The sequence below is a fragment of the Notolepis coatsorum genome (genome assembly GCF_963971535.1).
Source record: "Notolepis coatsorum genome assembly, chromosome: 8".
Lineage (NCBI taxonomy): Eukaryota > Metazoa > Chordata > Actinopteri > Aulopiformes > Paralepididae > Notolepis > Notolepis coatsorum.
Genome location: NC_140172.1, coordinates 94,839,130 through 94,858,730, shown reverse-complemented (window position 1 = coordinate 94,858,730; position 19,601 = coordinate 94,839,130).

The window sequence follows — 19,601 nt, the reverse complement described above, 5'->3', positions numbered from 1 at the left end:
CACCACCATGGCCCATCATTATGATCCCAGTAATGTCATGGCAGTGTGTGCCATCCTCCTGTCCTTGGACAGCAACCGATGGTTTGCTTTTCTGAGAGGTTGAACCTTGAGAATAAGCGTATCAATCCTTGATCATTGGAACCGTTTAGAGTCCACACGCTCTATCCACAACCTCTGTTCACGCAGGGAAGTGGCGCATATTACAATCCCAGTTTGAAGTCTCTGGGTCTGATATACTAGTCTTGTGGAATCGGTCCTCACCTTGTGAAGGTCTACATCACCAATGGTTTAATATTGAGCCTCTTTTAAGCCACCATCTGGTTAAACACTTTCTGCAGGGCGTCAAACCAGTTAAGCGTGTGTTTTGTACTTCTGGAACAGACGTCTTTCCTCTTGGTCGTCACATCACAGCGGGCTGTGTGCCTTTATCGGTTCATCCAGACGTCCTGACTATCAATGGAAATGGTAGCGATGCTATTCTGAGGCCTATAATCCAGCCTTCAACCCCAAGAACATTACAAGCTTGTTGCACTCCAGGGAGATTGTTCTTTAAGGCTTTCTACTCTCCTCCCCACTCTCTTGAAAGCCGCTTACATCTGTTGTATACTATCCGTGCACTATCCATTCATTAGGAACATACAAAAGGTTTCAGATCCACTCAACAGCTGCTTGTGTGTCACGCTCTGTCTAAGCAGCGTCTGTTACACTGGCTGTGCGAGGGCATTATCCCTCTGCTACACGCTGGCAGAACAGACTCCACCTGTCGGGATCAGGGCGTAGCTGGGGGGGATTAAGGGGGTTTCAGAAGAAGATTCTGTATAGCAGCCTCCTGGTCTATCCCCTGGTCCTTTTATCAGGTTTTACCTGTTGGACATGTCACGGCTCCTTCTCACACTCTGTCCTCAGTTCTGGAACCCTCCCTCATCTACAGATTAGCTCTGTCTAGCTAAGAGGTTAAGATAAAATAAGATATTCCTTTATTGATCCCCTTGGCGCAGTTCAGGCATCATAGCAGCATGGTGGAGTGGGGGGGGGGGGTACAAGTAGTATAAGACATGGTACAGGTGACATAATTATAGTACAGTGGAGAAGTAAAAAATAAAATAGAATAAAAAAAAAGTGTAAACCATATAACAAATCAATATAATTAACTCTGGACATGTGCATATGGTCAACAAGGTGCGAGATGAGTGTATGTATGCCCTCTGTTATATTTGCCCTACAATAAATGGTTACAATTACAATATATAATCTAAATCGAATCTAATATATAATCTAAAAAAACGAAATGCTAAATATATGCAATATATAATCGAATCTAATATATAGTAAAAAATGCTTAAATACTAAATATATGATCTGATGAAGTATACAGTATTCACATAAGGTGCAGTATGCATAAGGTAGTAGGTTGCCTGGGTTCTTTGGTTATTTGGGGGTAAATTGATCACGACTACTGTATGTGCTCACTTCACCCTATAGTCCAATAGACAAGCAAGACATGGAGCCAACATGAAATAAACACAGTTAACATAACTCTAGTTATATGATTGCTGCCAAAGTGTCTTGCTTTTTTTCGCCCCGTTGGCCCTAGTTCTTTTTTATTTTATTTTATCTATGGAAAGGGTGAGTGTAGGGCCAGCACCTGTTGATATGCTGCAGGTGGGGATGTAGTTCTGGTCAGTGATAGGAAAGTACTATTTTGGGGGATTTGTACTTTACTTGAGTATTATTAGGTTTGTATACTTGTACTCTTACCCAATTACATTTCAGAGGGGAAAAAAACTACTTTTTACTCCTTACATTTAAAATGCAGACCTACAAAGTACAAATCTTGCAGGTCCAACTATTTTAATTAGTGTATTTGTTTCTCTGGCCGAACTAACGTTAGCGTTATTAATCCTGCGGCTGCACTTTATTTAAAAACAGCCAATCAAATCCCCAACAATGGAAAATTAACCCGCCCATACCCATGCTGATTGGTCCTTGTGCAAGACTAGAAAGCGGGGATCTTTGAATAAACACCTGCTATCAGAAGAATAGACAGTCAGAAAAAGAGTTTTTATTTTTACTTTTACTCAAGTGTGTTTTTAGCCAGATACTCTGACTTTTACTTGAGTACGATTTTGAGACCGTACCCATACTTTCACTTAAGTATAATTTCTGGGTACTTTTTACACCCCTGGTGATAGGTGCATTGAGTAAAATTCTTTCAGCGAGCAGTCCAATAGACGCTTTGCCAGCATTCATATATCGAGTTACGTTACCACGTGTTCTCCTGTCTCCCTGACATCATAATGATTTATGGTTATATGAAGAAATATATAAATATACTTTATATTGTTAGACACACTATGAAGTGTGATGTGCGGAAGACATATGTCTTGTGATAAGTCGGTAAGAATGTGAGTCGTTTCGAAATCACAAAAATGTCACTTGAATGAAATTAATCTCAATCTTTGGAACAGACATTTTTATGATGGTCTACTAATTATCATAAAACAACCCAATAAGATTGTTTCATCAACCTTTATTTATACTCTAAAAGACAATTGAGGTCACCCTCATTTTCAATGTTGTTGAGACTTTACAGACATTTCAATGAACACATTTCTACAATATAACAATAATAAATATTAACTATCTATAGTATAAAATGAACATAGGCATAAAATCAGCACACAGATTGGCAGAATAAAAAACAATGCATAAATTGCAGACATAAGAATAGGTATAAAAGTAGTGCAATGTAAACGTGCAGACTTAATAATGCCATGGCATAAAATAAGTACAAAAGTACAATGTCGCTCGAAGGCATGTGAACCCCCCCCCCCCGGAACAGTCAGTCCCTCAAAAACACCCCACAAATCAATCCCTACCACATCCCCATCCAAGACACACACCCCGATAAAGCACGCCATGACCGAAGGAAAACACAATACTCTTTAAGGCTCTGTTGAGATTAATCCACTAGGTTTGCTCTACCTCTTCCATCTTCTCTCAAAGAGCAGATATCATACCTCCAAAAGGGAAAAGACTGAATCCTGAACATTAAAAGGTACACTGCTTTGTGAACACGACCCCCCGTCTCACGTGTGCAGCTGCCTGAGAGGCACTTTATTTCAAAGGGGTCTGAGATCTGAATAACAACGGGCACAGTTCTGGCATTAAATCTCGGCTATGTAAACATAACTCGGATCCACAATCCCATGTTATTGGCAGCATCATTCAACACCACCAGGGCTTGGTATCTTCCTCCATTATGTTGTACTTTACCATGTTCCATTGCTTATTTTCGGGTCCAAGTCCTAGAGCTCTGCCTCAAGTTGCCACAAAGCGACATTTAAAGGGGAACTCCAACATTTTGGGAAATTAGCTTATTTAACATCTTCCCTGGAGTTAGACAAGAAGATACATACCTTTTTTGTCTCTGTGCGTGCATTTTAGCTTTGGGAATAGACGCTCCGTTAGCATAGCTTAGCTTCATCACTGGAAGTGAGGCAGGACAGTAGCCTTACAGTGTATTGCAAGGTCTGACATTGACCAAACTTGATATGCATGACCTTGGTGGGCTCTAGGTCAACTCCTGAAAAGGGGGTCAATGTCAGACTTTGCAATCAAAAGTTAGGGGGCTAATAACCCTTGCCATAATTTCAGTGCGCCCCCTAACTTTTGATTGCAAGGTCTGACATTGACCCCCTTTTCAGGAGTTGACCTAGAGCCCACCAAGGTCATGCATATCAAGTTTGGTCAATGTCAGACCTTGCAATACACTGTAAGGCACTGTAAGGCTACTGTCCTGCCTCACTTCCAGTGATGAAGCTAAGCTATGCTAACGGAGCGTCTATTCCCAAAGCTAAAATGCACGCACAGAGACAAAAAAGGTATGTATCTTCTTGTCTAACTCCAGGGAAGATGTTAAATAAGCTAATTTCCCAAAATGTTGGAGTTCCCCTTTAAGCATTAAAAGGTTTCTTTTACATTTCTTTATGAAAATGTAAACTACTTGTAGCAGGGTGGATTATCCCTGCTTCGTGGGAACTGTGGGGTGCGGTCAATAGGTAGCGAGACACAGTAGCACCCTGGCCAGCTGCACCTCCGTCTTTGGGGTCCGGAGCGTCAACTGGAGGCTGGTAGTGGGGGTGAATGAGGCCCAGGGTTTACAAACCTGGTCCGGTACTCTGGTCTTCCTCCCTCTCTCTGGAGTAGTCCGCAGTACTCCCCAACACACCCTCACCCTCCACAGTTGCCCCTTTTTCCCTCCCACACCTACTGACCGGATGGTAGAGAAATAACTGGGTTCCCCCCGCAAGCAGTACCCTCCCTTAGTGAGACGACCAGAACCCTTACAATGGAAAAGGTAGAATAGCAAGGGGTTACGATTACATATATTACCCGTAGCAAAGGGTTAGGGTTAGGGTTAGAAATAATGAAAGACACACACAGTGCTCCCGCTCTGGATGACTGTATTGTAACTCAGCCTGGTTACAACAAAGCTACGGCTGGTGATTACTGCACCATGGGTATCCATACAATAATTACTGGCATGAATTATTAGCATAAGTCAATTACAGTATCACACACAGGCACCAAGTGCTCTCAGGTACCCAGACTAAACGCTGCCCACGTCTGGGCGGACCACAGTATTCACCTTCTTTAAGGAATTACACTCTTACTGTCCCCGGTTGAGAATATGGGAAAGGAAGGGGGAAGCATAGGGAAGAGAATAAAGGGATTCACAGAACGGGAATTATTTAGGAAATACACGCCTTATCACGCTCAAAGAAAAGGAATAAAATAAAAGAGTGAGCCCACAAAATACCTTGCAAAAGTCCTATGCTAATACCGGTATATATTGTCTGGGGTACCCCTATTGAACTGTGGTTAACAACGTTAACTTCGCCCGCGGGCAGCACCACACTGTATACTGTATATGGAGTCGGGAGCATCAATGCTCGTTTGTACTCATCCGAAATGGCCGCCTCGTCACTCCACTGTTGTCCGGGAGGCAAGATGGCGTCGAACACTCGCGCCGCAGGGGCTAGCAGGCGGAGCTATAGCAGAGAGGCAGTGCTGGCTGAGCTGGTGCTGGGCGAACTCTGCTGGTGGTAAAGAACTCCCCGTGTCCTGCAGGCAGCCTGTAGCAGGTGTGCTGCTGCTCTCCGGTGCAGACAGCTGTTGACGCCCGGGCAGACTGCTTGGATGTCCCGTACGTCTCTGGCACGCAGACTATACCGTCACTGTAACTAGGTATAACACGAGCAATGCTACTGTGATCCTTAGCCGCACGCTACTTATACCGCTCACTGTAACTAGGTATAACTCGACTCTTAGTGCCCGACTCTGCACTTAATGTTCATAATATCATAACACTGGTACTGCTAGGATATCGTCTCCACTAGCCAGTACTTCCTATCACCCGTCTCTGTTCCACGGGGCACTCCGGCATAAACGTCAGCAACGGGGCTGTCTAGAGCTCCCCCGTTAGACGTGACTTCTCGTGGTCAAGTTCACTGCCGAGAAGAGAGCGACTTCCGCTGCCCTTCTCCCTTTATCATCTCTCAGCTCTCTCCGCCACTCTCTGCCTGCTACTGCCCCCTGCTGGTCCCGCCTGCCAGTCACAAGAGGAGACGCACTGTAAAATATGAATCAATACTGTCATTTATGATCCGTATTCACATGCTCGTTGGACGGGGCGTTTGTGTCATTGTTCGTGTGAATCAATGACACTAGTTAGAATGTCTTTGTGTACAAAAAGGGATATAAACACAGTCAGCAGTTCTGAATAATATACCATATTTTCCAGACTGCTACATTTCCCCCCACTTTGAACTTGCTAAGTCCTCTGCAAGTTAACAACAAAACAACAAAAACAAACGCATGCATGAAAACGGTCCTGAGACCAACAGTTTCACACATCGGTTGACAATTACACATTATGCCAACAGTTTTACACACTCCCTCAGGAGTTGGACACACTGTTCCGCGAACACGCTCTTGAGCACGTAGTCCTGGCGATACCGAGCGGGTAGCCGACCTCTGGTGCTCCTCTGGGGCCGAGCGGCCTCCACTCTGGGGGGTTCCACCTCCCCCGCCTCCGATTCCGTGTCGGATTCCGCAGTGTCTGTCGGCGGGTCCTGGACCACGGCCTCACCCTCCGGGGCCATCGATGGACCGCCCGCGGCCTCCTCTTCGACTCCGTCTCCGCCGCCTTCCCCCTCCTCTCCTGAAGGGGTCGACTCCACCTCTGACTCGGCGCTTACGGCCTCCTCAGGGGCGTCCCGCAGGGGACCGGGGTGGTTACACGCCCTAGGATGCGGTTCCCGCCGGTGCCCGAAAGCACCTCCGATGTCTGATTCGGACGAGCTCCGCGGTGCCACCGGGATCTGTCGAGGGGCCCTCCCCCGCACTTCCGGGTCAGAAGCCGGGAAGGGACAGGTCTTGAGCTGGTCTCGATGCACTGTCCTTTCTGGACCCCCTGCTTCGGGCCTGACCGTGAACACGGGCGTCCCTTCGTGGCTCTGCTTAACCACCACATATGACGTAGGCTCCCACTTGTCTTGTATCTTATTACGGCCCCGGATTCGGTGGTCGCGTATCAGGACCCGGTCTCCGGCCCGCAGGAGTGCACCTCTGCTCTTCCTGTCGTAAATTCTCTTGCGCCGATGGGATGCCTGCTTCGCCGTGGCCTCAGCGGCCTCCGCGGCGGCCTTTAGTCGCTCGTGGTGACTCTGCACCCACTCATCTAGGTCTGCCGCCCCCTCCTCAATGACGTCTCTGCCCCCTAGGACATCTCGGGGCATCCTAGCGTCCCTCCCGAAGAGCAGGTAGAAGGGAGAGTATCCAGTGGAGGAGTGTTCGTGGCAATTGTATGTAAGTACCAACTCGGGTAGGTGCTCCTTCCAGTCCCGCTTCTTCTCTGCGGGCAGACTACGCAGCATGTCGTGCATTGTCCGATTGAATCTCTCGCACTGCCCATTCCCCTGGGGATGGTAGGGCGTGGTGCGGCTCTTTGAAATCCCATACAGTCGGCAGAGCTCCTTGATGACGCTCGACTCGAAATTTCGCCCTTGATCGGCATGGAGTCGGGCAGGGCAACCGTAGTACACGAACCAGTACTTGATGATGGCAGCGGCGGTGGTCTTCGCAGTCTGGTCTTTGGTCGGTACGGCAATAGTGAATCTGGTAAACATATCGGTCAGCACCAGTACGTTCTCGTAGCCACCCACCGACCTCTCCAACACGGTGAAGTCCATGGCCAGGACCTCCATGGGTGCCGTCACGTTAGTGCAGGTCATCTGGGCCTGGGCTTTAGGGAACACGTCGCGGGCTAATGCACATCGCTTGCATCGCTTCACCCATTGCTTCACCTCTTCTGCCATTCCGATCCAGTAGTAACTTCGCCTCATCAGGACCACCGTCCCCTGTCCCCCGTAGTGTCCCGCGTCTTCGTGCTGGGTCTCGTAGATCCTCCTTCGCAGGGCTGTGGGCACCACCAGCTGGAGAACCTCCTCTCCATCCCGGGGATCGCTTACGCGCCGAAACAGCACTTGCTGATGCAGACGGAATCGTTCCCACTGCCCGTATAACTTGCGGAGTTTCGGGTCTCCTTCCTTCAGCTGTACTTTAGTGGGGGGGACCCCCTGTGCCACCGCCCGCCACACCGGACCCAACTCGGGATCGTCCGCCTGGAGCTGTCGCATTTCCGCCCAGTCATATCCGCTGTTCCCCTTCTGTGCCGCTATCCGTCGTGCGCCGACACTCGAGACCTCCCGCGTCTCTGTCGGTCTCCCAGGGCACAGCAGGGCCCGCACTTCCTCCGCTGGGACCATGACGTAGCCCTCGCGGGCGACTGGGGCGGGGACGGACAATGGAACGGCCCGTTCCTGGAGACCCTGACGGGTGTGGGTGCCAGCCGCGGCTATCATTAGGAAGTCTTTCTCAGTGTCTTCCACTTCGGGTTCTGATCGCATCGGCATGCGAGACAGAGCGTCTGCGTTCTGGTTGAGTCGACCAGGTTTGTAGTGCACCACGAAGTCATACTCCGCGAGCTGAGCGTTCCACCGCTGCTCCACTGCTCCCAGGTTGGCCGTGCCGAGGTGTCTCAACGGGTTGTGGTCGGTGATCACGGTGAACTGGGCGTACATCAGGAGGTCTCTGAACTTCTCGGTGACCGCCCACTTCAGGGCGAGGAGTTCCAGCTTGAACGCACTATAATTTTGGTCATTCCTTTCGGACCCACGCAGGCCTCGGCTCGCAAAGGCGATGACTCGCTCCACGCCCTCCTGTTCCTGACTGAGTACCGCTCCCAGTCCCAAGTAACTCCCGTCGGTGGTCACTATGAAGGGGAGCTGGAGGTCGGGGTAGGCCAGCACCGGGGGTGTCAAGAGGCACTGCCGCAGATGGTCGAAGGCCGTCTGACACTGCGGCGTCCACTTGAAGGCCTCGGGCCGGCCCTTGGCGAACCCCTTTTTTTCTTTCCCCATCAGGGCGTGCAGTGGCTGGGCCACCTGGGCGAAGTGGGGCACGAACCGCCGATAATAGGACAGGAACCCGATCACCTGCCTCACTTCCTTCGCTGAGCGTGGCGCCGGCCAGTCCTCCAACGCCTTCACTTTGTCGGTGTCGACCTGTATGCCGGCCGCGGAGACGACGTGTCCCAGGAACTTGACTTCGGTCTTCAGAAGGAAGCACTTCCGGGGCTTGAGTTTGAGTCCATGCTCCCGAAGCCGTCCAAACACCAGGTCCAGCTTCTGACAGTGGCTCTCGAAGTCGCTGGCGAACACCAAGACGTCGTCTAGGTAGACGAGTAGGACGTCGAAGGCCAGGTCCCCCAGCACGGCGGTCATCAACCGCTGGAACGTCGCGGGTGCGTTACACAGTCCGAAGGGCATACGAGTCCACTGGTAGAGGCCGAAGGGCGTCGTGACAGCCGTCTTCTCTTGGTCTTCCTCTTTCACCGCCACCTGGAAGTAGCCGGCGGTGAGATCGAGCGAGGAGAAGATCTTGGCCTGCCCCAAGGCGTCTAGGGACTCCTCGATACGAGGTAGGGGGTAGGCATCCCGGTGTGTCACGTTATTTAGGCGGCGGTAATCGCAGCAGAACCGCACGGAGCCGTCTTTCTTTATGACGATCACGGCTGGTGACGCCCACGGACTGCAGCTCTCTACCAGGACACCCAGGTCCACCAGATCTTGCACGTGTCTCTTTACTTCTTGGAACACGTGGGGCGGTATTCGGCGGTGCCGTTGCTTGACCGGGTGTGCGTCACCAGTGGGAACGTAGTGTGTGACCGTGGTTGTGTAGCCATAGTCCCCGTCGTCCACGGAGAACACCGCCTTGTGTTTCTCCAATACTTGATTCAGCCGGCTCACTTGGGCCGGTGTGAGATCCTGCAGGTTCGCCTGTACGTCCACGGCGAGCCCGCGGGTCTTCCCGTCCGGCTCCGCCTCTGGCGGGCGGTCCCGAGTCTGAATCGCCGTCACTCGGACGCCTCCTTCCACTTCCTCCACGGTCACTCTCTCCTTAGGCCGTACCTGACGGGGGCAGTGGATCTCTGCCAACCTGGCCCGGGGTCGGAGCACCATCTCGACGTTGGTCGGGTTCAACACCCGCACAGGCACTCTCCCCTGTCGGGCGTATGCCACCACGTTCGCCACCAATAGTCCGGGAGGCAGGTTGGCCCTCGGCGTGTGCTCTATCATCACGGGACGCCGCATCCCCGCTGTCGTCTCACAACGGCCTGGGACGACCACTTCGCTGTGCGGGGGAATGACCACTGGTTCCCTGCCGGCCACTTTGACGTACCCCATCCTTCCCGGGGCGATACACTCTCGGGCTTCCTGGGCCATGGCGGCGACCACACGGCGGATGGCGACGCTCCCCGCGTCGACACGTCTTCGGCTCGCCGGCCGCATCCCCTTGATCCCCTTGAACAGGCCATCTACCCCGCCGAGCACGTTCATGCCCAGAAGTCCCGGGATAGCGTCTCCTGTGGCCACTCGGCCTGGATCGTCTTTTAGTATGAATATGCATTTCCCCGGAAATGTCATATCCAGGCACTTCACTTCGGCGTAGAGACACCCCACCACTGGGATCTCCAACCCGTTGGCGGCGAAGAGAGTGATCCAGTTGGAGGGGGTCAACCGCGACCGCGGGAAGTGTCTGCGGAAGTGGCTTTCGGTCATGGTGGTGACTTCGGCGCCGGTGTCGAAGAGGCAGCAGGTCTCGACCCCGTCAATCTGGACGTCTAAGGTGAGACATTCCCCCATGTCTTGCGTCTTAGTGCCCCCTGCGGCCGAGTCGGCGACTCCGGTTACGACGCCGTTGACTGCCCTTCGGGATCCGGGTCGGTCCCCTGACGAGCCCGGAACTTCGGGGGTGGGGCCAGGGGCTGGGTGGGGCTCGCTGGCGTGGCGGGGGCACTCCCTGCTGATGTGGCCCGGCTGATTGCAGGCATAGCAAATCAACCTGCCCTCTTCGTCCCGGCGGGGCAGTTCCCGCTTGGCGGCGGGCGCGTCGTCTCTGCGTCGCCGTCCGGGGCCGCCTCTCTGGGTCGCGTCCCGCGTCTGTTGGACGGCCTGGAAGAGTTGCTCCTGACGTGCGTCCAGCCGCTCTTGCCCTGCGAAGAGCCGCTTAAAAGCTCCCTGTATTGCGTCTCCGCTCATCGGGGCCTCTCGTCCTTCTGCGGCTGCGGCGTGGACCAGGGCCTGGGCGCCACCCCTATTGGGGGGCAGGACCATCTCCTCCTCCGACCAGTCTATCGCCGCCATCATCAATCCGAGAAACGTCTGCTCTCCGTTCTCTTTTATGGACTTCTTCATCTCCCGTCGCAGCATCCCATCCTTCAGGCCTACCACAAACTGCTCCTGCAGCCGGGCGGCAGGATCCGCGACTCGTTGGGGTTCCCGGCCCTGTATGCGACGCATCTGTTCCTGTAGATCATACGCAAACTCCCTCACGGTCTCGCCATCTCCTTGTCGGCGGTCGAGGAACTCTCTCAGGCGTTCACTGACCGAGGTCTTGTCTCCGTACGTCTCCTGCAGCACCCGGAACACGGCGTCCGGCTCCGGGGCGGTCCCTTCTAGCACGAAGCGCACTGTCCGTTTAGCCGCGCCCTTTAGATGCTGCTGTACGAACTCCGCCTGTTCGTCACCGGGCACTCTGCTGCTCCGAAAATGCACCTTCATGTCTCGGATCCAGTCGTCCACCAGCGGCTCTCCTCTCTCTTTCCCCCCTCCAAATTCGCTGCACTTCCGCTCTCGTTGGACGTACACCACTGGGAGGGGCGCTGGAGGAAGCTGTTGGATCATGGCTTGGGCCAAGGCACGCGACTCTCGGTGCCTGGCCTGCTCCAGTTGTTCGTGTTGGTGGTCTAGGGCTTCCGCCTGGTCTTGGAGTTGACCCTTTAGGAACTCCACTTCGGCGGTCAAGGTCTGCACCGTCTCGGCTCCCCCCTCTTCCTCTTTGAGCGGGGGCGGCGAGTCACCTCCTTGCGTCACCCGGGACGGCCCGGCTTTGGCATCGGGCTTCAGGGTGTCGTTGTCCGACATCTCAGGTCTCTGGGTCGTCACTTACACGGGAGTGGAGTAGGATGTTGATCCTGTTCGTGACGCCAAATGTAGCAGGGTGGATTATCCCTGCTTCGTGGGAACTGTGGGGTGCGGTCAATAGGTAGCGAGACACAGTAGCACCCTGGCCAGCTGCACCTCCGTCTTTGGGGTCCGGAGCGTCAACTGGAGGCTGGTAGTGGGGGTGAATGAGGCCCAGGGTTTACAAACCTGGTCCGGTACTCTGGTCTTCCTCCCTCTCTCTGGAGTAGTCCGCAGTACTCCCCAACACACCCTCACCCTCCACAGTTGCCCCTTTTTCCCTCCCACACCTACTGACCGGATGGTAGAGAAATAACTGGGTTCCCCCCGCAAGCAGTACCCTCCCTTAGTGAGACGACCAGAACCCTTACAATGGAAAAGGTAGAATAGCAAGGGGTTACGATTACATATATTACCCGTAGCAAAGGGTTAGGGTTAGGGTTAGAAATAATGAAAGACACACACAGTGCTCCCGCTCTGGATGACTGTATTGTAACTCAGCCTGGTTACAACAAAGCTACGGCTGGTGATTACTGCACCATGGGTATCCATACAATAATTACTGGCATGAATTATTAGCATAAGTCAATTACAGTATCACACACAGGCACCAAGTGCTCTCAGGTACCCAGACTAAACGCTGCCCACGTCTGGGCGGACCACAGTATTCACCTTCTTTAAGGAATTACACTCTTACTGTCCCCGGTTGAGAATATGGGAAAGGAAGGGGGAAGCATAGGGAAGAGAATAAAGGGATTCACAGAACGGGAATTATTTAGGAAATACACGCCTTATCACGCTCAAAGAAAAGGAATAAAATAAAAGAGTGAGCCCACAAAATACCTTGCAAAAGTCCTATGCTAATACCGGTATATATTGTCTGGGGTACCCCTATTGAACTGTGGTTAACAACGTTAACTTCGCCCGCGGGCAGCACCACACTGTATACTGTATATGGAGTCGGGAGCATCAATGCTCGTTTGTACTCATCCGAAATGGCCGCCTCGTCACTCCACTGTTGTCCGGGAGGCAAGATGGCGTCGAACACTCGCGCCGCAGGGGCTAGCAGGCGGAGCTATAGCAGAGAGGCAGTGCTGGCTGAGCTGGTGCTGGGCGAACTCTGCTGGTGGTAAAGAACTCCCCGTGTCCTGCAGGCAGCCTGTAGCAGGTGTGCTGCTGCTCTCCGGTGCAGACAGCTGTTGACGCCCGGGCAGACTGCTTGGATGTCCCGTACGTCTCTGGCACGCAGACTATACCGTCACTGTAACTAGGTATAACACGAGCAATGCTACTGTGATCCTTAGCCGCACGCTACTTATACCGCTCACTGTAACTAGGTATAACTCGACTCTTAGTGCCCGACTCTGCACTTAATGTTCATAATATCATAACACTGGTACTGCTAGGATATCGTCTCCACTAGCCAGTACTTCCTATCACCCGTCTCTGTTCCACGGGGCACTCCGGCATAAACGTCAGCAACGGGGCTGTCTAGAGCTCCCCCGTTAGACGTGACTTCTCGTGGTCAAGTTCACTGCCGAGAAGAGAGCGACTTCCGCTGCCCTTCTCCCTTTATCATCTCTCAGCTCTCTCCGCCACTCTCTGCCTGCTACTGCCCCCTGCTGGTCCCGCCTGCCAGTCACAAGAGGAGACGCACTGTAAAATATGAATCAATACTGTCATTTATGATCCGTATTCACATGCTCGTTGGACGGGGCGTTTGTGTCATTGTTCGTGTGAATCAATGACACTAGTTAGAATGTCTTTGTGTACAAAAAGGGATATAAACACAGTCAGCAGTTCTGAATAATATACCATATTTTCCAGACTGCTACATACTGTTGCTTGGAAATATAGGGTTGATGTAATGTCCCCCCCGGGGCAGTGCAACCGGTCCTACACCCTCAGCATCGGGGCTCAAGTTACAAGATACTTAAAAAATGTGGGCTTTCTTTACATTTTTACTTTACAGTACAGGGTTCGCACAAAGTCCTTGAAGTGCATAAAGTGCTTGATTTTTTTTACCAAAAAAAGTCCAGGCCTGGAATTCCTTGAAAACAGCCCATTTTTTAACACTTTGACTGCCCAACCCGAGTTTTCTCGGGTTTACCCCCCGCGGGTTGAATGCCCACTCACGAGAATTCGTATTTTCTCTTATTTTTTTTTTATTAACGATCTGAAATCATATTTCATCAACCAAGTCTACTGTTGGAAAATCAGCCACTCCAGGCGCTCAGATGTGAAAAAAGTGCCCCCTATCGTCTCCCAGATGGTAATTCACCCTTTTGGATGGGATTCAATGAAAATGAATGAGAAAAAAAATCCGGACTCCACATTTTACTTCTCACTCACGCAGCCGGGGTGGATCAGCTCCACTCTGGACCCTCAGAGCAGCGGGATTATGTGTTTTTACAGTATACTCGTGGGATCAATAAAAGGATAGATTTTTTCGAATGGCGATCAGGAATTGGAATAATCCATTTGGATACCATCTGATCTCGGGTAAGGAATCTATGTTACCAGTCATAGGATAATCAGACCCGTTTTCACGGAGATATAAGCTTTTATGTGATATGGCTGTTTGACTCTAAGAGTGATCAGGAACTGAGAGAATCGATTTTCAGCACGTGGCACTAGCGTGCACACGTACACATATACTATCGATAATCTAGCGTTTATTTGAAAACGATTCATAAATAGGCCGCAAAATGACAACGTTCTAGAATATTCCAGTAAAGGGCGATTATCATAGAATGTCTTATTTTTTCCGTGAAACCGAGTGCTTTTCAAAATGCTATCAAACGGAAATGAACCGATAAAAAAACAATCTGCTTCGACAATGTTGACTGGAAATGGGTCATTGATAATGCGACTGGCAGATTAGACACATTTAAAACATAGATTAGGCGATATTAACGTTAACATTGGAGTGGATGTGGGCATTCAAGCACTAAATCGTGCACCCCCTGCTGGCACTGAAAGTGTTAACAAGGTGCTTAAAAAGTCATTGAAATTCAAATCAACCATTCGCCTTGAAAGTTTAATTTTTTTTGTGAACACATTTTTTATAAATTTCTTTGACATGACATGCAAACATTTACAGTCGAAATTCACTATGAATCACAGGGCTAGCCTATTACCGACATAATACTAACAATAATGACAGCCCGTTTTTTTTTTTTTAATTAAAATAGATGTAGATCAAAGATATACACAGATTAATTACAATACAACACATAAAAAGTTGAAAGTTGTTCATCCATGATAAAAAAATTCTGAATCAAGAAATAATTTTTTTTATTTAAAGTGTAACTAATTGTCGGAAATTGGTTTTAAGCCATAAATATTGGATCAGAATTTTTTTTCTATAATAAAACAGTATTTAAAAGTGAATTGTATCATTTTAAATGCCCTTTTAAATGAAAAATAGTGCTTAGGAAAGTACTTGAAAGTCCTTGAATTTCATTTTGCAATGTCTGTGGGAACCCTGGTATAACTATAATAGCTTGAATATGTAGCATGGGAATTGAGCTCTTACTTATTTGCGTCATGGGGCTCAGGTTTTGGGCTGTTCCACTATAGCTAGAGTCTTGGACATTGTTTCAGTTGTACTGTAGCATCATATAAATGTAGAGCAGAGGAAACACACAGCCGTGAAGGGTGTCTGAGGTGAGGGGCTGTGACCTCCAGGGAATACACTGCAACCTAAAGCCACACACTCGTATGCCCCCCCCCCCCCCCCCATATATTTTAGATGGTGGAAATGGATACATTATTTATTTTCACCATATAAATACCTAGTGAGGAGCACGAAAGAACAGCTGACTTTTACTCACAGTCATAGAATCAACTATGTATTCTCTACTGTAGGGAAGAATTTACTGCACAACCTAAATCCAATAGGGAGGTGTAGTCTGACGTCACTGGTTGTTCCACCTGTATAGGGATTTATCATTGGGAAAATGGATTATCGGCTATTGTAACAATTCTGCCGCATGGAAATTGAAAAGCTTTCCATTTTTGCACAAAATGAGTTCCCTTCACTAACATTATTGTTTAAGCATCTTTGGTTGAAAAAAAATTGGGCGATTCTTTTTATGATTAATTGAGAATATTTTCATGTTGAGCTATAGATTGTGGATAAATAAGCACAGAAAGGTACACCATGCAAATGTTAATGCTTTATTTGTTTTAAACGAGACGATTTAGAAATGGCAATGGGGAAATACATTGCGTTGGACAGAGGGTGGAACACGAAAAACGGCAATGTCGTAACCACTACACCTTCCTATAGACATGCAAACAACTGCTATAGGGAGGTGTAGTGGTTAAGTCATTGGTGTTTCCCGCGCGGTCCACCTCGCTTGAAATTGCAATGTATTTCCAATGGACACATTTCTAAATCGTCTCGTTTAAAACAAATAAAACATGAACATTGGCATCGTGTACCTTTCTGTGCGTATTCATCCACAATCTATAGCTCAACATGAAACAATTCGCAATTAATCGTAAAATAATTACGTATAATTTTATTTCAACCAAAAATGCTTAAACAATAATGTTAGTGATAGAAGGGAACTCATTTTGTGCAAAAATGGAAAGCTTGCCAATGTTCATGAGGCATAATTATTACAATAGCCGATGATACATTTTCCCAATGATAAATCCCTATACGGGTGGACCGCGCAGGAAACTAAAGTGACGTCAGACTACAGCTCCCTATTGGGAGCTCGGCATGGGATCTCAAAGTAAGCTATCGGGATGTGATGATGTTCCATAAATTATTTTGTGACCAAAATATACATGATCTTTTTTTTTACTCACTTGAAGTTAATTGTATAGGCTTGTTTGTAATTTGGGAGGACTGACTACAGTACAATTTACTCTGTTCTAAAATTATTTACCTTCGACGACAAAAATACTCACCATCCAATAAGTGTACTTTTGCCCTTCTAATCATCTTTTGATGTGAAACAAAAGTGTATGAAAAAAATATTAACAAGTAGTTTGACAAGCGAGTTTGTTGCATTCTATTTCAATCAGGAAATGTTGTGATTGTCTCTCGTATTTTTCCAGTCAAAAACAAAATGGCTACATTTACTTTGCTGATGTCAAAGCAGTCTTGCCTCAAACTTTCATGTCTCAAATTAAAGCGGTTTTCATTTTCATGCAGTTTTTCAAAGTATTTTACTTAAAGAGATTACGGTAGTCTAATTAAATCCAATCCAATCCACTTTATTTATAAAGCACATTTAAAAACAACAACGTTTACCAAAGTGCTGTACAAGTCCCACAACATAAGATAAAAAGATAAAAGCACACAATAAAAACATATACAATATGTCACATAAAAAAGGCGGGTCTCTCAAACTGTTTAAAAACCCAAAGCAAATCAATTCAATCAAACATCTGCAGAGTGGGGGCCTGCCTAACATGCATTCAAGAGATTGCATTAAAGAGATTAAGACCCTTCTAAGGATTAGGTCAGCCTTTAACTTTGTGCAACTGAACTGAAGTGTAACTCACTGTTCCAATAAGAATAATTTTGCCTGTATACGTGCTGTATAATGTGTTTGAGGTGCTTCCCATTCCCACGCTTTCATTCAGGGTGCATAGCAGTTGGCGTGTGTGCGGGAGGGAAGGAGAGAGTGTGTGTGTATAACCTGCCTACTGTATACACACATGGGCGGCTTCAGCTTAGCATGCGGTCAATAGCAGCAGTGTTTCTACTGATCCCACCAATGACCTTTGACCTCTGGTTAGACATGGTAGCTTGCTACCACAAGGTGAGGCGGGAGTTAGATGTAGGACCTACCGGTATGGCCCAAACGCGTGTATATTTTCCCCAACGGAGTTTCACTTCCGCGTTCGGTCTGCGCGATCTGATTGGCCACTGACGTTTTTTTCAGCACCAAACGCGTTACTCCTAACAATCGCGCCAGCAGGCTGTTACCCTAACCCTAACCTTAACCAACTAACCCTAACCTTAACCAACTAACCCTAACCTTAACCAACTTCGAAAGAGAGCGACTTCGAAAGAGTCGCCAAGCTTAACCAGTTTGTTAGGAGTAAAGCGATTGGCGCTGAGAGAAACGTCAGTGGCCAATCAGATCGCACAAACCGAACGCGGAAGTGAAACTCCGTTGGGGAAAATATACAGGCGGCCCAAACGGATAACTCCCTTACTGTGACCTCCGAGCCCTCCCATTGAACGGGGTGACCTGTCACTCTTCACAGGGGGAGGGTGGTTGGTTGAATATGAAAGGAGGGAGGGTTTTTTAGCTTGTGGCACATGGCAGGGATACAGTGCAATTACAGTATGTCTATGTTCTGTGTCCGGTTTCATTTTCCTTTTGATATTTTCAGTACACCTCCCATCAAAATGAATATAAATGTTTATGTAAAACTCTATTCAGTAGACCAAAGATGTTATTATGTGTCTGTATGATATTGAAAATGTCTCGCTCTGGCTCTAATTGTTAACCCTTTCACTGCCACACTACAGAAGGTTAACCCTTTACTATCACACAGTAAAGGGTTACCTTCTGTAGTGTGGCAGTGAAAGGGTTAACCTGCTGTTGTGTGGCAGTGAAAGGGTTAACGTCTGTGTATTGTCGCAGTGAAAGGGATAACCATTTGGTAGTGCAGCAGTGAAAGGGTTAAGTATCCACAAAATAAATCTCAACCTCTTTGTCTGATTTGACGTTTTGTCTCCTTTGTCTCTGGTTTGAATAGCCTTGCTTTCTTCTTGCACTGGTATATCCATTGGCAATTATGTGCATTATCATTATTTATATATTTCAATGAGTATGTGTATTTTGTTTTCAAGGAAATGTACATTTCGTTTTCTTAAATGTTTTTGTTCCCACTCCACACGGGAAGGCACATGATGTCCCATACATCACCTGTGTGTGCTGGTGTCGAACGAACCACAAAATTAACCTACCGCAAACCCGCCCACTTTTCTTGATGTCAGTTGTGATTGGAGGATCAAGGATAGAGGGTGGAGCTTGAGATGGGTCAATTCCTTACGGGACGGCAGCTGATGTGGCCAGCTGCTCTGCCTCGCCTGCCGCAACAACGAGAAGACTCTCCAACACCAACAGTAGGATGGAGTTAAGAATCAAGATGCAACATGAACGATGGTAAATGGCTGCATTTATATAACGCTTTTATCCAAAGCGCTTTACAATTTGTTCCTCACATTTTTACTCACACATTCACACACCGATGGCAGAGGCAACCATGCAAGGTGCCAACCTGCTCATCGGGAGCAGTTAGGGGTTAAGTGTCTTGCTCAAGGACACTTCGACACACTGCCCGGAGGAGCGGGAATCGAACCGGGAACCTCCAGATTACCAGACGACTGCTCTACCTACCGAGCCACTGTCGCCCCTGGTAGTGGATCTATACAGTATGTGACCATGTACATATACTTTTGTATGGAGGGTGTGTTGTTATTAAAGACATTATATACAAGTCATGGATGTATATAGCCCCCTTTAAACGTGTCTTGTGTCTACTTTTGTTTGGTTCAACTTATTTTCTTTAGCTGTGACCAAGTCACCCTCCCAAAACATGTATTTACCACAACATAGTACATTTACATTTAGTCATTTAGCTGACGCTTTTATCCAAAGCGACTTACAAGTTCTGTACGACAAGTCATCAGGAAGGGCACAACTCTTATCAGCTGAGTAACAATGTTCATCAAGTGTTGAGTGCTACCGTGTAGGTTAGTTTATTAGGACAAGTGCATGACAGTAAGGTTAGTTAGGGTTAGATATCTTTTTTATAAAAAAAAATTAATTTCAGATAATGGTTGAAGAAGTGCGTCTTTAGTCGACGGCGAAAGATTGGACGGGTTTCGGCTGTTCTAACTGGGGTGGGTAGTTCATTCCACCATTGTGGGGCAAGGACTGAGAATAGGCGGCTTCTCCTTGATGACCCTACCGGAGCTCGGATAGGAGTAGGTCTGAGGCGGCCAGAAGATGCAGAGCGTAGGGGTCT